Source organism: Cavia porcellus, unplaced genomic scaffold (assembly GCF_034190915.1).
Source record: "Cavia porcellus strain 051 isolate PalLab524CR breed Dunkin Hartley unplaced genomic scaffold, mCavPor4.1 scaffold_7, whole genome shotgun sequence".
In the NCBI taxonomy this organism is placed as follows: domain Eukaryota; kingdom Metazoa; phylum Chordata; class Mammalia; order Rodentia; family Caviidae; genus Cavia; species Cavia porcellus.
This window is the reverse complement of record NW_026947490.1, coordinates 90,980,665-90,999,192: the sequence shown is the minus strand read 5'-3', so window position 1 is coordinate 90,999,192 and position 18,528 is coordinate 90,980,665. Positions and strand designations below refer to the sequence as shown.

The following is an 18,528-nucleotide window of genomic DNA, read 5'->3' as shown; positions in this document are numbered from 1 at the left end:
AGAAGTTCAGAGGCTCAACTAAGTTACTGCATCTCTTAAACCAAGGTTTATGAAAAAATCCAGAACTAATAGCTGTGATATCTCCTCCAGAACACTCTTGTTATATCTGGCTATGACATCATCACACTTTTCAATTTGAAAATAGCACTCTAACTATAACGTGGAAACAGATTGGAAGGAGGTGGTGGGAACCATCGGTCGCAAGAAGACCAGAGAGGAGGCTAATTCGGCACTCCACACAGCAGAGGATGCAAGTCTGGACTGGAACGGGGGAAACAGAGAGGTGGACAGACCCCAAATTCTACATTTATCAGAGCCATTCATAACTAGTACTTCAGATAAACATGAAGGAGTATCCTTGATTTCAAGAAGGAAAAGAAAAAGGAATCACATCAGCTATTTTTGTTTAATATATTTTGGTTTATTTGAATATATTAATATTTCAGTCTCCAAATATTTCTCATTCTCAACTCTATCATTTAAATTAACTTAACTTTCGTTTACTTCTCATGTTACTTAGCTAAGAATATATAATTAGAACTATTGTATTGCTTATAAATTCCTAATGAATACCAAAACCAAGGACAATAGTAACTTTCTAAGTCTGTTATCAATTTACTAACAATAACATCTGCTTTAAGAAAGGGAAATCTCTCAAGTTTTCTGGTAGTGTTCCTGAATAGAATCTTCCAGGACAGACACAAGTAGGATATTTGGAAGGTGGAAAAATAAACAGAATATATTTTCTCCAGAGGTAGTTATGGAACCAGAGAGATTCTCCGAGCAGCTAAAGAAAACTTGTAGCAGGCACCTGCTTTGGTCCCCTGGCGCTGAGGTGCTGGCCAGCCTCTCTCAGAATCACTGGTACTTGTGAATGGAAGAATTTCCAGTGGATTCTCAGAATTCAGAGCAGCCTCTGTGGAAAGCCTCTTGCAAAACCTCTTGATCTGATGGGACAGGATGAGGCCCTCAACGACGGCATATGGCTTCTTTGATTTTTCCTCTATCTGATATTTATAAGAGGTAAGTGGGCTTCTCATACTCTCCACTGACTTGCACACTTGACGTATAAATGTTACCTCTTCTGCACCAGAGTCTACACCAGCATGTGATCTTAGATGTCATCTGAGTACATAAAGACCATCTCAGATGTATGCATTAGAAATTTATTGTGCCTTCTCTTCCTTCTGATTAGTTGGGGGGGGGGGAAGAAAACTAGTAGTTTTAACTAGAATTTTGAAAACTGTACAGAACAATTTCTCTTAGGTTTACAGTTTTACCCTAGAGAGATCCTTAGCTCTGAATCAGCACAGCAAGGCCTGTGACTGCCACCACGTATGTTCAGGGTGTACTAAATGACTAATGAAATGTTGATATGGTTGAATGAACATATTTTTACCCAAAAACCCACTATAATGAACAAGATATCTGGAAAATAGGAAAATATCATTTACTGTATTCATGTGAAAAGGGAAAATACATTTATTACATAAAATTTTATATTATCTTTCTCTGTATGTAGAAAAAGTATCTTAAAAATCACTATTAGAGAACCAATGGTATATAGTCTTGGTTTTATTATATTTCCTGTGTTTAAAGTTTACCACTCCATAATAGTTTTTGGTAACTTAAAAAAAACAGAGAAACTTACCTCATTCACTTAAGAGAGAAATGTGTAATGAATTTGAAGGAGAAAAAAATACCCAGAGGATATTCCAAATTTTGCTATGTAAAAGGCTGGTCCATTTTCCCTCTAATAGCTTTTTAGACAGAACTGCAAAATTAGCAAACCATGAAATTCAACACCACGCCAAACAGTAACAGATGCCTGACTTTGCAGTTGCTAGAGCAAAAAACAACGAATATATTTTAAGATTGAAAAAGATAATTTTCTCCCTTTGCAAATTCATACATTTGCATGCCTCATGCATACCCATTTAGAAAACATTCATTTTAAATGTACATTCTATATCATTAGAGCAATACAGGAAACATTTTAAAACTCAGTGGAACATTGCCATCATATGTCCTGACCATAATTACACTTTGTAGACAGCAGTGATAATCAAGACACCTTACTGAATAAACATTAAATATCACAGCTCTATGTATGCTACTGCAGATTTCCCCACAAGGATTGTATCTCCGTAGGCAACATATTAAAATTTTAAACAATATTTTGTCCGTAATTAAGATAATGTGATAATGATTAATGTCCCTTTATACATTCACAAGGGTGTCAATAACAGCTCTTGGAGAATTGCTCTGGTATATGTGTTAAAATTATTTTAGAATGGTTAAATATTTTGTAAAACAACATAGCAATTATTGAAGAAAGATACAACTCATTTATGAAACAATTACTGCCTTAAAAGTGAAGCCAGACTATTGTATTCAGGTATTTTAATCCTAAAAATTTTATTCTAATAAGAGAAATATAAAATCTTATTCCAACATACTCTTTAGAAAACTAGTATGTAGAAACTTATTCATTGAAAATGAAATAACTGTATAATTTGTGCATACAATGCAGTATGTACCCATCGTATCTCTCTTTCAAAAGTAAACGCAATGTACAAGAAGGAATTTTTAAATTGTAGTGATAATGAAAACAGTTTTAAATGGTTATAAAATATCTCTTAGGCACACAATACAAATGCAAACACACACACACACACACACACACACACACACACACACAATCTGTGTCTAATATGTAAAAGCAAATTGCAAGCATTTTTATCCTGAGATAGGGAACCATAGATGAGTAAATTTTTCTAGTTCATTTGCTTGCTTCTGCCTTTTAATTTTATCATCAATGTTAGCAGAAATATAATTTCCATTACTTTAAAATCTTTTTAACAAAACAATTTGATCTCTTGCTGATTTACACAATAAGCCAGAGATATACCACCTTCTGAATTTTGTAGTATATAAGCTATGTAATGGAGAACAGTACATCTGTAAATTCCTGAATCAAAAATTAAAACAGAATAATATTTTATATAGTGATTAAGCACAAAGTTTCAGAGGACTGAAGTGTTCTCATCCAAATGCAATACAATCATGGAAATACTGTGTCAATTTCCTGAAAATATCATAGACGTAGAAATTTGGTGCTTATAAAAATTACATGCTCCAGGCAGCAATATCTATTATACCATAATGAACAATATAGTTGTTTTAGTTTGGTATTGTTTTAATTCATTGTATCACTCTATTGCTTAGAGTGATCTCAAATTAGTGAGCTTGAGCAAAGCTTCCACCTCCACATCCCAAGATCTGACGCCAAAAGTGTGTTGCATTATGTGTGGCTTCATGTATTTTTAAAATTTCTTATTTAAATTTTCCCATTTTCTAAAACAGCATCAAGTAATCTCAAGTACAGGACACTGAAAGCATGTGTTCCTACTCACGTAGGGGGATTGTCTTTCTAGAAAAAGAAGTATTTAACCTGAAAAGTGGAAGATGAATATATTATACAGAATGAAAGAGCTCTGCACAGGTTGAGGCAAAGATACAACACTGAACGTGTGCCTTTGGAGGAACACATCAAATCTCATCATCACGATGGACAGGACACTGGCAAATTTTTTCGGAGGATAGATGGGTGGGCCCTGTGCTTAGCAGGTGTTCTGAGCCATCTGAAACCTGTTTTTGTTTATAGGGAAAATAAAAACCAACTGCTTAATTATTAGTATGGAAGTAACATTGTGAGATTAGTTTTTAAAGTGTGTTTTCTATGTTTTGGATACTGGACCAAAGCAAGCAAGCCAGCAGATACATAGGAGCAGATGTATGTTTTAAAATCATGTTAATAATGGTAACATGGGCCATGTTACAACCATGAAAAAAGATGGGTTTAGTAGAAAGTTTGGTGAAACTTGAAGTCGATGAAATAAAACTCACACAAGACGCACAAACTTCAGGCTTCAAAAACTAGATAAAAACGTTAATTTTAAAAAGTCAACAGTGACTGCACACATGTTTAAAACAAAATACAGTAAAGCCTCCTTTCATGAACACTTCTATTTGTGAATAATTTGTTTTGTGAACAGAAGTACTTGGCAAAAGTTTGCTTCTGTTCTCAAACATTGCATCGGGCGATGAACATGCAGCCATGTTCCCTTAGAATTGTGCACAAATTAAGTTAATGAATTGAGGCACTGCTGTAATTCCATGCTGACTTTCAAGTTGAAGTATCTTTACGATACATTAGTGAAAACTTTCAGTAAGTGGTCTAATATTTATAACTGCAGCTCAGGGAATAATGTGAGCTTGAAATTCACAAATATTTTAGAGTTTTAAAGTTTCTCTCTTAAACTTTCATTCATCTAAAGATTTTTATTTTTTGTTCTCATATAGGATTCATAAACTGAGCATTGAGTAAAATTTAAGTATGTGTATTTCTCAGCAATTTGTGTATTTGTTAGTTTCTTCAAATATTGTCACAAATAAAACACTATTACTAATACTACTGATAATAACAATAATATTAATCCTAGCACTCTGGAACAAATATTTTCATTTTCGGGCATATAATGATTCTTACTTATGTTTAGTATTTCCTAAGTTTCATAATAAATTTCTCAGCATCACTATTCCTCAACTTGAATCCAAATTTTTTTAATCTTACCTTCTATAGTCTCAAATAAACTCACAATTGATATTTTTAACATTTACTACAACAGAAGTTTTATTGTGAGAATATGTGTTTTTGAAAAGTTATTTATTTGGCTTTTGTGTATCTTACAGTTTTAAGTATGTGTGTGTTATGATTACTTTTCTGAATTTTTAAAATAAGACAATACTTTTACGTTTTCAAATTTGTTTCAATTTGTTTCCCTCCATGATGCATCATTTGTTGATTGTTCCATTTGGCCTAGTAATATTATCCTGTCATTGGCAAAATCACTTCAGTCTAAGAGCCATGAGCTCACGGTCTTTATCCCGCGTTATATTTCTACGTAACTGGCCAGGTAATGGGGACCGTGTACATTTATCCCAGTCCTCTTTCATCTGTTGAAATTCCTTGGGGAGAACCTTTGTGTTTGGAAATACTCAATAGTGGATGGAGCAATAACATTTTATTTCTTCCTTGAATAAACATCTCACCATCAAATTTTGCTTCTCTATTTGCCTTCTCCTGTTTTTTTTCTTTTTGCTGTTTTTTTTTTTTTTTGTTTTTGAATCTAGAGAAAAGAGAAATAGGCACAACTGAGATATATGTTTTATTTTATCTCCTATTTTAATATATCTTTTGTTCATTTCTGTAATTCGAATTCATCAGCTTGCTTCAAGTCCTGGGTGGGAAATACGGGCCCTCTAACAAAACAGAAATGCAGCATATACAGAGTGAGAATGCATAAAACACGGAAAGCTGAGTTGAAGAATTACTTAGTGACAGGTGTATGACCTGCAGGGACTGCAAAGTAGGCAAAAGTGTTTATATATCAAGTGGGTCTCATGATTAGTTCTGAATTCTCTAAAAGGACATCTCTTGTTATTACATCAAAAACAGACCAAAAGTGTCACTTTTGTACATGGCATTCAAAGTTTACTACAGTAAGTGTCCTGAAATAAAAATTAGCAGGACATGACTTTGTGATGGAGTTAATTGAAAGAATGATGGAGTATAGAGAAAACATTTTAGGAGATGTAAACGTGATAAATATCAACATGGTTAGTAATAAGACTGCATGCGAGCACTCAAGAATATAATACTGATTGACAGCATCTGAGAAACTAGATATGAATGTTGGTGATTTTCCACACATAAGAATTTGATTTTTAAAAGAAGTGGTCAGTGACTACAAAATTATTGTTTTAAATTTAGACTATGTCAATTTGGTTTTCCACAGTGTGGATTCTTTTCCACAGCTAAGATCTTTGTTATGGAGTAGTTTTAAAGAGGCCTTTAAGTTGTTCAAAGCATGACTTTGGGCATCAGATGGCAAGATCTAACTCTGTTCACTGTCAATTTATGAACTTCAGTAAGTTGATACATTTTCCATCTCATTTTCTCCTAAGCATGATCATTGTTTTTAAGTTGCAGAGTTCAGGGAACTACAAATGGTGTCTGATGTATATAATGCCAACAAACGATAGAAGTAGCTGTAGCGTGGTCCGTAATTGCTGACTGAAGGACTAGGTCCCCAATTTCACATTCTCTGTCAGGAAGAGCTAAAATACATAGTCATATAGGCAAGGACTATATTTGTGAACTAATTCTGAAATTGTAATTATTTTTAAGATTACATTTCCAAAACTAATGTTGATACAGGAAGACAATCAGAGGTATATAGTAATTAGAAAAGTCGTAATGAAAATCATCAGTTGACATTGCTTCAAATGACGTGCTAGATTTGACCTATTACAGTAAATGAACCAGTTATGAGTCACTGTGCTAAAGGAAAATAACCACTTAATTTCTTCATGATCCTGTGAGAAGGTAATCGGCTTAAATCCGCTACATATTTCTGCTGATATCACACCAATAAGGTGCATGGGATCCTCGTGTAACTACAAATGTGGGGCTTACCTAAGGTCTTGTTGTCTGTGACACTGTCGGTCTCGCATCACACGCTTGGGTCTTGGTATGTGAGTGATATCAGCGGCTCATCTGGGCAGATTTGTCTTGGCTTCACTTATGGTCCTTGGGCAGCATGCTGAGAAAGCTTAAATTGGATGAAAGCCTTCTCAAAGACCAGGCTCTGCACTCACAAATTCACTTCTGCGTTCTGCTGGACAGTGAAAATCCAAGGTCTAATTCAAGTGTCTTGGTTACTCTTCTCTTGTTGTTGAGATAACATACCTGATACTCAAAACAAAGGATAGAAACGTTTATTTATCTTACAGATTTTGGAGATTGCAGCCCGTGCTCAGCTGGATCCATGGCAGAGTGGCGTGGCTGAGAGCCAACTGTTCACGGCAGCCATCGCAATAAGAGCAAACAGGCATGAAGTGGTAAGGCCAGCCTCCCTCCTCCCTGGACCGTATGCCGGTTACCCACCCCTGAGGGGTGCAGCACTCACACTGCCAATCCCAGTGACAGACAAGGAACCAATCACTAACTACACTCAGCCGCTCCACGACTGAATGAGGCTTTGGGGAGACATTTAAACAATCCACAACATCAAGGTAACACAGAAATGAACTCGTCTTCTCAATGAAAACATATGACAAAATATATACACAAAGAGATGAGAAACAGTGCGTCAAAGGGTTCTCCAGACCTGGTAATATCATGAGCAATGGCGTGTTGAGTTGAGATGGGCCATTCTACTTGGAGAGACCTTGAAAGAAGACTTTCACATATGAGTGTGTTAATTCATAGGGTTTTTTTATTATTATTTTACTTTGAGATGAGATCTTGCTATCTTGCCCAAGCTACTCCGGAACTCCAGATTGAATCTCTCATTTTAGCCACCTGAGTAGCTGAAATTACAAACATATACTAGCACACTTACCTCTAATTCATAGAGTAAATGCGAGCTATGTATGAAGTGTTACCATTTAAATGTGCAAACAATGTTCTCAAACTGTTGCAGACATTGAGCATTTGATTATACTGACAACTGTCTTCTGTTAGGCAGGGCTTCATACTCACACCCCATCTCCTTTTAGACCTTTAATCTGCACCACAGCTATGTGTGTTAGGTGGGCACAGAGTCAGAACAGTGGGAAGTTCAACTGTACATGGCTGGATTTGAAAAAAATTTTTTTTTTGTCTTTTTCCTTTTTTATCGGTACTGGGGATTGAACTCATGACTGCCTGCTTGCAAGCAGGTACTTATGCCGCTGAGGTAAATCCCCAGTCCCCTGGATTTGAAAATTTCAAGTTGACTATTTTGTAAATCTGTAGGTCATAGCACAGAGTCCTGGAAAGTAGCCATCCCAGAAGAGCTGGCCTGTAACTGCTAACTCACCAGTGGGTAGTGAGAAAGTCCTCAAGTGCTATCATTATGTTTCTATTCAAAAGCGAAAGTATTGGCTAGTGATTGCTAAAGTGCTTTTGTCTGCTGAGATTATATGATCTAATTTTCTAAGCAGCCACTAAAACATGAGTTTGTCTTCACACTGCAGAAATGGAGTGTAGAAATGAAGTGTAAGGCAATTCTTGGCAGAATTAGAATTAAAACATCCAGGGCCAGACCAAAAGTCAGGAAACAGAAGCGTGAGGAGCAGGACAGCGTGTAAAGTAGAAGGTCAACACTAATCTGCAGTGCGAAAGCCACTGAACTTGAGCCCACAAATGTCCAAGGCTTAGTGAATCATCGGGAAAGAAGCAAAAATAGCAAACAGTTACCAGAGGAACCTTGAGTTCAGAGACGTTGGATGTCTTCACATAATGTCATAACTGAATTCCTGGTGAGAAACTGGAGAAAATTTATCTTAGAAGAACAGAAAGAAGAAAAAGAATGAATCTGTCTAGTCGGTGAGAAGAAAAAGAAAAGTTAACTTCCATTGGGGAGAACAGAATGCGAGTTACTGTGCCGTGAAGAAAAAGTCAAGAAAAATTCTAGGAGAAATCAAATCACTGAATATATTTAAAAGTTCATAGAAAGCTACAGAACTGGTGATTAAATGAAGTTTAGGTTTGTAATTAAAAGGTGACTGTTGAAGGCTAAACTATTTCAAATGAGCAGTGGACTGACTCTTATTGCAACGTGGTGAGGCAGATGCTTATAAATTACTCAAGGTTTGTGATGAAAGCAGGAGTGAACACGCATACTGATTCACTGGCATCAAAAGGAGGTGAAAGCACCTCAAGAATATCTCCAAAAAGTAGAACCCTCAAGTTGAATATGAACTATAAATTCAATCAGAGAAAACGAATCAAAGTGAAAGATGTTAGCGGGGAACAGAATCAGTTAAGGAAGGAAGCTGTATAACGTTTTGGTCTGCAATCTTGGTATCAATCTCATAATGTCATAGTGGAACTCAGAACTTCCTAGTGTGGAATGGAACAGGGCGAAGTATTCCTCATGCATTTGTGTTGATGGCAATGCAAACAGATTCACTACACGGCCAGTCATGGAGGTTATCACAGAAATGGTGCTGTGTGACGTCACCCTGAGACCTCACAGTGGGGAGAGATGCGGTGGCAGGAGGCAGGGACAGTGACCATCCTGGCCATGTCTCAGCGCAGACTGAGGACTAGTGTCTTCTCTTAGTTGTTTGTTTGTTTGGCTGGTTAGGTTTTGGCTTGACTATTTTATATGAGGGATTAAACTCACAGTATTGTGCTTAGCCAGGCAAACATTTGAACCACTGACCTAAATCTCTGGTCTCATCTCTTATTTTTTTTTTAAAAAAATGCAAGTTATAAAATGAATTCTAGGAGTAAAATATAAAGTTAGAAACTATTTTAAAATTTTAAAAAATGTGTAACTATAGAAAAAAGCTTACAGAATGATTATATAAAGACTACAGTTTTGTAAAGCAGTACAATGTGTTTTAAAATGTTATTATAAAAGAGTTTAAAGGTAAAAATATTTAAAAGTTTATAAAGTGAAGTATTTTCAAGTGAACAACAGCTAACTTACTGCTAAATAAACAACTTTTATAATTTCTGCATGGCCTGCGTGCCCAGATTATAAAGCCTCCCACAGTGCAGAGACATGTTTCCGCAATTCACAATGTCTTAGCACACACTCACTGACTTACTCTGAGAAACTTCCAGGAAACTCCACAAACGGTGATTGCCTTGAACAACTCTTCCATGCCTGTACCATATATATTTGTACCTTTTTATGTGCAATCCTGATTAGATGCAGTTTTATAGCCCCAGAGCAATACCGTGTGCCTTTTAGCCCAGGTGTGTGGCGGTCTATAACATTTCTGTCTGTGTAACTATGCTCCATGATCAAACAGGTGAAATCACCTAAGGCCACATTGTTCAGGAGGTATAATATAGCTAACTGATATGCAACTGTGTTTAAACTGTATAATGATACTTTTTAGTACTTGTAAAATTCTCAACAAAATACCTTGTTTCTACATGGCATATTTTCAGAAGGATCTATTTCTCACAGTGTGTGTAGCTAAGGAAACTCTTTCACTTTTAACCTAAGTTCCCTAATACTCTATCACATACATGTAAATAGACTGCAGTAACTGGTGGGTTAATGTTTTAAAGTAGCTCCTAATGCTAAAACCCTTCTATGAAACAACCAGCAGACATTCAAGAGCTGATTCCTTTTCGTTGGTGAAGGAGAAACATCAGATATAAAAACTGCCTCTTCACTATGCAAAAGAGGAGTAATTATGTATACACTTGGTAATCAATTCAAATGCCGCACTCGTATTTGACCACTGAGTCAAGCAGATACACGAAACATATTGTAACACCAGTTCCACTTTCTCTGAAACCGTATAGTCCACCTGGACAGCACCACGCACAGAGCTGGAGAGGGGAAAAACAGTTTCCATCCCTCAGCTAACTTTATGGGTAAATACTAGAAAAGCAGTAAACAAGAAAAGAAAGCAAGAACTGGTTTTACAAGCAGGCATCTGATGGAATCCTGATAGAGTTTAAACATAGAAGTGCTGTGAGCCGCTGACTGGAGGTGGGGAGACTGCGGGAATCATAGTGCTTTGATTTGTACACGGAGCTCACACACGCACTGTCCCATCAGGCATCTGTCTCTAGCGTTCTTAACTCAGCGAGTCTACAAGATTCCCATTGGGCATGTGTACACTTCTCAGCGTAAATCAATGAACAAAATAGCAATAAATTTTTCAATAAACTCTGTTATTGAATTGTTTATTTAGAAGTTAGAAATTTAACACTGAATTTTAGTATTGTGGATTAATACTTGACTAAATTGGAAATGTTGTTCATTATATATCTGACAGACATATTCCTGGCAAGCTATCATACAAGTTTCCTGTACTATATAACTCAAAAATATATGTATATGGCATTTTTACTTAGAATTATAAGATTAATACTATTATTAGCTTGTTACTGCTGAAGAGAAAGTGTAGAAATTTTAAGTGGCAGATGGTAGTACATGACATATCGATAGAACTCACTGGAAATTTAAGGATCCAAATTTAACAGTGCAGAAACGTGAAATTAAAAAGCAATTGAGGTAAAGATATCTGTGACAGAATCCTAAAGTAATAACATATAAGTAAGTTAAAAAATTTAAAATAGTTTTGTTGTGCACTAAAGTGTAAGTTAAGTTTTGGCCATTTTTTGAAATAAGAATACTCCATTTTGGTTTATAAAATACTATTGAGTGCTCTAATGTTTCTATGTTTAAAATACCCAGATACAGGCACGTGTATCATAAGGTCGTTAGAAAGAAGAGTCTGTTGGTGAAGGTTACTAAAGATGAACACTAAAGTTAGACAGGAAAAAAGATTCAAGAGGTCAATTATACAGCACAATGACTAGTTAACAGTGAAATACTGCATTCTCTTGAAAACTACAAAGTTGATATTAAGTGTTCTCATCACACACAAAAATATGACTGTGTGAAGCCATGCACATTAGCTAGATACTTTTAACATTTGCCATACGTAGTATTTCAAAACATGTACAAAGCATACATAAAATTTTATGTGTCAGTTTAAAAATCTCACTGGAACACTTAAGCTCATAGACATTAGACATCGGAAAGTAGGCTAACCCTTGGGATTTTGAGAGTGTATGTGCGGTTTATAGTCCCAAGACCTTTTAAGCAACTGAGTCATAGGTGCCCTGTCAATCATTTAGACATATGTTTATATGTTTTGGGATCAAATCCCCAATTCCCCCTTACTTTATCCTTCTACTCTGAGACGACACATTAGGTAGTGAGTTGCCCTTGATTTCAGTAAATACAATCGCTTTTCATTATTTCTTTCACCAAGATAGGTGAGATATTTTTCTAGATCTTTGAGCGGCTCTGTTGGCACAGCACTCACATTTCTCGTTCACTCTTGAGTGATACCCCGAAAGAGTGACATGGTTTGGGCAGCTTCTGACTCCGAGTGCCCGCTTCTCCGCAGCCCTTGTGCAGGGCCAGGCCATGCGGGCTCCGGGCTGGCCTGGGTTGCTCCCCAGGGGCAGGTGCACTATTTTCAGAAGGGTTTGCGTGCTGGCGCAAGCGCGCCCTCTGGTGACAAGCGTCGGCCTCACTCGCTGAGTCCTCAGGCTCCTGTTGGTGATGGTCAGGCATCTCCTTCTTCCAGCCTTCTCCCTCCTGACTGCTTCTCAGGAATCTCAGACGTGTTTCTCTTACCTCACCAGAGTGCATCCTACACACTTCTAGACTTGGAGATACGGTCCAGTGAATTGCTATGACTCATATTTTATTTAAATACCAGATTTACATTATATTTTCAAACTCATCTTAATGTGTGGTGATAAGTTTCAAGTTTTTTTTTTAAACAAAAATAATAATACCTAATTTAGGCTACAATGTATAACCAATCGTAGGGCTCATACTTAACACAATATATTTATCACATTCTACAGAAAGCAAGTACTTCAGTTCGAAGTACATGAGTGATGTCTGTGTGTGAATCACATATCCATACATGAAAGTGTATCTGTAAATCCTAATTCTGATACATTTAAGAGGAAAATACATTGTCCGTGGAATAGAAAAATCACTATAAAATTCAGGTTGCCCTGAGCAAAAAAGGAACATACACTGATATATAATCTCATAAGTATAGTTATATAACATATAATACATAATTTTGAAGCTATGGAATATAAAATTAGTGACTAAAGAAATCATCACTTTCAAACATGGGCCACAAGAGTTATTTTATAACATTTTTCTTGATTTAACTAAACCATTATTAATGAAGCATATTTGATTTAGTAACATTAATTACAAAAGTAAGGAAACAGAAAATAAAGTATCACATTAAGATCTACATAAGTAATCTGATAGGGCTAATAGTTGTAATTTAGATATGCTAAAATGCAACCTTAAACTTAAGGAAAGATGATATCATAATTGTATTACTACCTTACAACATATTAACTTAGCAAGTAACTTAAGACAATAGGAAAATTGTAATAAACACTGAGAAGTCATTTCAAAAGCATAACATATATTCCTAGCAGAAATAGAAAATAGAAAACACATTTCCATGATAAAATGCAAAATCATTAAATCATCACATTTTAAATGTGTATTTAGCTATATGGTACTCAGAATACAATATTATTTTAGTTTTCAGAGATATTTTTTATTTCTCCTTTTAGTAGAAATACAAGTAAAAAAGTAACGCACATTTTAAAGTGATAAACTTTCACAATTGGGTCTTCACAACAGGCGCTTGATACTCAAAAGATCTCATCAATTAAATATGAAAATAAGACAAAAAGGAAGCACTAGCATGCGAGCTAAAACTGTGAGACTGTAGATGTTAGGATTTCCTCTGGATTCCCACTCGGCATTGGATTAACAATATCCAGGAACAGGCTGTATTTCCACTCGTGAGAGAATAATATGGATTCTCCAGAACCTAGGGAGCGGTCTTAGAATTTGGCAAAATCATAAGATATTTTAATGATGCTGCTGTTCCATAGAAACTTAGTACATGAACGTGGATGTGGGGTATGTACAGTATTAAAGTGTCAGTTGAATTTAAGATAACAATGTGTTTAAGGTATCCTGGAAAGGTGGCTATAGTAGGAAAAAAAGGAATAAAGTTATAGAATTTGGTGACAGAATTAGACCTGAAAATGGAAACAAAGCTTTTGTTAATAAGAAGGGAGGAGGAATTGAAGTAGGGCAGGAGAATGGGAAAAAAGAATCCAGATATGTCTTTCACACGTATAAATTCCCTGCAATGAATGGAATCATTACAATGTCTAAAACAAACTTAATTGCAAAAATGAACCAGGCATAAGGAGGAAAAATGACAGTATAAGAATCGCTCTTTGAAGGCTTTTGTAGTTTTTATGGAATTAGCCATGGTAGGGATTGTAGGGAAAAGACAAATAGCTAGAAACTATTCAATCTTACCGGTGATGAGAAGGTAAAATGGTGTTGAAGGGTTTCATGCATGAACAGCACCTCTGAAGAATTCATGCAAGATATAAGGGCGAACGCTACCACAGAACTTGGAATTGTTTGAATCCGTCAACTAGCAGATTACTGATTTCAGTGGGGTGGTTTCAAGGTTTTCCTTGAGATTTCCAGTGGGGTGCATTAATGTTACCCCTCCATGTGAGAACTGAAGAGTGCCCAGAAGTGAAAATGTAAGCTTCTCCTCCTTGGAAAACAAACCAGTCCTGTCATTTTATGAGATTTGGAAAAGTAATTTGCTTAATACACAGAAATGTCCAAAAGAAAAATTATAAATATTTGCTAGGTTTAATAGAAATGCTGGCTGAATATCTATTTGAAAATGAGGCTAATTACCAATTTTCTAAACAGCATCTAGACCACATCTTATTTTAAGAAAATAGTTATTAGCAATGCTTAAAATGTCAGAAATATCAAAATCAGAGTTATCCTAATAATTGCAAATCCTCAGGTCCTCACGAACTGAATTATCTCTCGGTGGATGAAGATACAAATTACTTCCCATCTGTAGGTACTGATATAATTGAAAATTGTCACAGAAGGTAAAAAAAATAAAATAAAATGCTAGCCTTATTAGAGAGTTTTATCTATAATAAACGTTTAAAAAACATTATTTTACAGACTAAACTGGGTATTTCAAAAGCTTATGTGTTGAGTTCCTCACTCTCTACCTCAGAGTGTGATCTATTCTGGAAATGTTTCAGATACGAAAACAATGAATCCAGGGTGAAGCGGAGTGGTCCCCCCTCCAGTACAACTTGCATCTTTATGAAAAGATTTCACTGTACAGAGAATGTAAAGATGCAGCATAAATAACATCTTCAAGCCAAGGATCACCAGAGGATATCAGAAGCTCGGAGAGTAACATAGAATAGTTCCTTCTGACTATTTTCAGAAGAAATCAGCGACACTTAGATTTTGGAATTGTAGGCAAGTTTTCCTTGTTTGTGCCGTCCTGTATGTGCTCACTTGTATTTCTAACTAAGAAAACTAATATTCTATTTTTCCTATACTCACTCATGAGCCCTAAATTACTTTAAAGGATAGTATTTCCATTTAGATAGATCACTGGGGAAAAGGCAATTTTTCTTCTTTCCTATCAAGTACAGAGAGCTAAAACTCAGAGGGGGTCTCTGCTCAGCAGTCTAAACTCAGAGGGAGTTCCTATCAAACGGAAAGTAGTGTAACCTCAGTCACCGACTGCGCTAGTTCTGACTGCAAGTATTTCAAACTCGGTCTTTTCACCAGTATATTTAAGAAAGGAGTTTTAACTGATGAATACTCTCAAGTGAGAGCGAACATCTGGGCTCACATCTGGTAACATTATATTTCACCAATTCAAAAGACATTTCAAAAGACATTCTTAAAATTCACGTGAAAATACAAAAGACCTTGAATAGCCATTATTGTAATTCCCGATCTCAAAATACACTCTACAGCCATAGTTTTCACAATAGCGTGGTAGACAGACATGGGGGCACACACCTGCAATCCCAGCACTCAGGAGGCTAAGGCCGGAGGATTGCTATGAGTTCGAGGCCACCCTGGGCTACAAAGTAAGTGTCAGGCCTGGCTGGACTGCATAGTGAGACTTTGCCTCAAAAAGAAGAAGAAGCAAAGGGAGGAGGAGGAGGAGGAGGAAGGGGAGGAGAAAAGGTGCACGCTACTACAGACCAATAGCAGAGAACAGAGGGCACAGAAACCACCCCACACTGGTACAGTCTTCTGATTTTAACAAAGTTGCAGCATGGAGAAAAGACAGCTTCATTAACAAATGGCGTTGCCAAGACTGAATATCCATGTGTAGAATTAATCTAGATCCCTGTCTTCCGTCCCATAACAAAAACCAATTCTAATGATCAAGGGCCCAGATAGAAAACCTGAAACTTTGAAACTGCTAGGAGAAACATAGTAAAATCATTTCAATATTTAGGTGCAAGCTACAGTTTTCTGAACAGGACCCCAGGGTTGTAGATAATAATAGCAAGTGTTATCAAATATGACTGCATCAAATTAAAATGCTATACAGCAAAAGAATAAAATAGAGCTGGAGAATGAGAAAGTATTTGCCAGCTAGTCTTCAAAGTGAGGATTAACATCCTTAATATATTAAAATTCAAATAACTTAATATGGAAATGAAAATCTGTATGAATAAATAGACAGTGAAAAATATTTAGCAAATTTTCCATCATTGAAATATAAATCAAAATTACATTGGGATTCCATATCACCCCAGGCAAGATGACTGTCGTGGAGAATGCAGAAACACAATGCAAGATGGAGATGATAAAGGGAAAACAGTGTCCTTTACAATGTCAGCTTGAATACAAGTTAGTACAGCACCTATGAAAATCAGTTGGAAAGTTTCTTGAAAGTCTAAAAACAAAGCAATCATTCTCTAGCAATGTCATTCCCCAATGTATTCTCTAAATAATTAAAGCCAGCACAGTACAGAGACACATGCACACTCATTTTTACTGTGGTACAATTCAAAATGCCTAAGCTATGTAAGTAACTACTATGCTCATCGATAGAGGAATGGATAAACAAAATGTGATATATGTTAGCTGTGGACTATCATTCACCCATGAAGACAGGAGAGAGAGAGGGAGAGAGAGAGAGAGAGACAGTCAGACAGACAGACAGACACAAAGAGAGACAGAGACAGAGGACAGAGACAGAGAGAGACAGAGACAGAGACAGGACATAAAGTAGAAGAAAGCCGAATGGGGATTAGAAGTGATGAAAAGAGTTTGTGTTACATGTATGCACAAGAATTTCAAGATGAAATCCACTATTCCATTTAACTGAAATACAATTTTTAAAACTACGTATCTTTTTGTAAAAGGCAAATAGTTGAACTGTTTTTGCTAAGTACAAGTTAACATCAGTCAGTGCGGTATTTCTTAAACACATTTTCTCTTACACAATTACAAAAAGTGGTGACCCAAAGTGATCTCTGAGACATATTGGGTTCTTTTTTCAGCTTTGATGCTATTGAGTCAAATCCTGTGGATAATACCTTCAGTATTAAATATAAGAATATGAATATATATATATATATATATATATGTTTGTGTAAACATAACACAACATGCATGATATATTTGGATTCTTTTTCTTTCCTCTCTTGCTCCTGTCTTTAATCCCTGTTCACAAAACTTGTTTTGATTTATCCTGTTTTTATTATCTTTCATTTTTCCTCTTTTCTTCCTTCCTATCTTCCTTCTCCTTCTCTAATTCCTCTTTCCATTTCACAATATCTATTTTATATTTTGTTACTTATTTATGCTTTCAGTTTCTCACACCAGGGAGACAATGTGATATTTACACATCAGAGTGTGCTTTATGACACTTAAGACTCTGGTTGCATCCATTTACTTTGAAATATCTCAAGTTTATGGTTGTTTATGTCTGAGTAGTATTTTAATGTATATTTTAAAAAATCTTTTTTTAATCTAGTCCTTGGTTGATGGCATTTGGTTGTTTTCCTGATTTAGCTATTACAAACGTATTGCTATAAATGTGAGTCCACATATACTGTGGTACGAAGCTTTTAATTCTTCCAGCAAGATGCCCAGAAGAGGTGATGCTGTGTCACATGGTATCTCTCGCCCTAGTTTTTTTTTAAGGAATCTTCACACTGTTTTCCATGGTCGGTGCACCTGTCAACATTCCCACAAACAATGTAGAAGGGCTCATTTTCCCCCACAGCCTTACCCGCATTTGTTATTGGTGGATTTCATGATGACAGCCATTATTTCTGGAGATGGAATCTCAGTGTTGTTTTAATTTACATCTCTCCAAGACCAGTGATACAGGACTTTTTTATATATTTACTTTTCATTTAAATTTATTCATTTGAGAATTGCGTATTTATCTTAGATGCCTATTTTTGCAATTGGGTCTTTAAATTGTGGAGGTCTAGGTTTTTTTTCAATTCTTTACATGTTCAAAACATGTCTTTTGTCTGATGTAATAAAATGAAATGATATAAAAAATGAAATATTTAAGATACAATCTAACAAAGAAAGTGAAAGATATACACATATAGAATTACAATACTCTGAAAAAAGAGATCAAAGAGTAAATGTAAAGATATCCTTAGCCCATGGGAGGAAGAACCAACCTAGTGAAAAAGGCCATACTTCAAAATTGTTGTACAGGTTTAATGAAATCCCAAGGAAAACACCATTAACATAACTCTCACAACTAAAGAAAATATTCCTAAAATTCATTTGGAAGCAGAAGAGACCTAGAATAGCAAAAACAATTATCAGAAGCAAAATCAAGTTAGGGAGTATCACAATCCCTGACTTGAAATCACACTGCAAAGTTAGTATAATAAATATAGCATATTACTGGGTAAAATACAAGAACTTAGGATCAGTGTAACAGATTAGAAGATGAAGAAACAACTCCAAACACACTCAGCCACCTTATCTTTGACAGTCTCTTTAATAAAGGATGCTGGGAAAACAG

At 35.8% G+C, this 18,528-nt stretch overlaps 1 long non-coding RNA gene across 1 annotated transcript; it reads left to right on the top strand.

The window, feature by feature from the left end:
• Positions 1-241: 241 nt before the first annotated feature.
• Positions 242-10,756, top strand: LOC134477054 (uncharacterized). Its single transcript, XR_010048956.1, has 2 exons — positions 242-1,023; positions 6,859-10,756. It is a non-coding gene; the product is annotated as an uncharacterized LOC134477054 (long non-coding RNA).
• Positions 10,757-18,528: the final 7,772 nt, after the last annotated feature.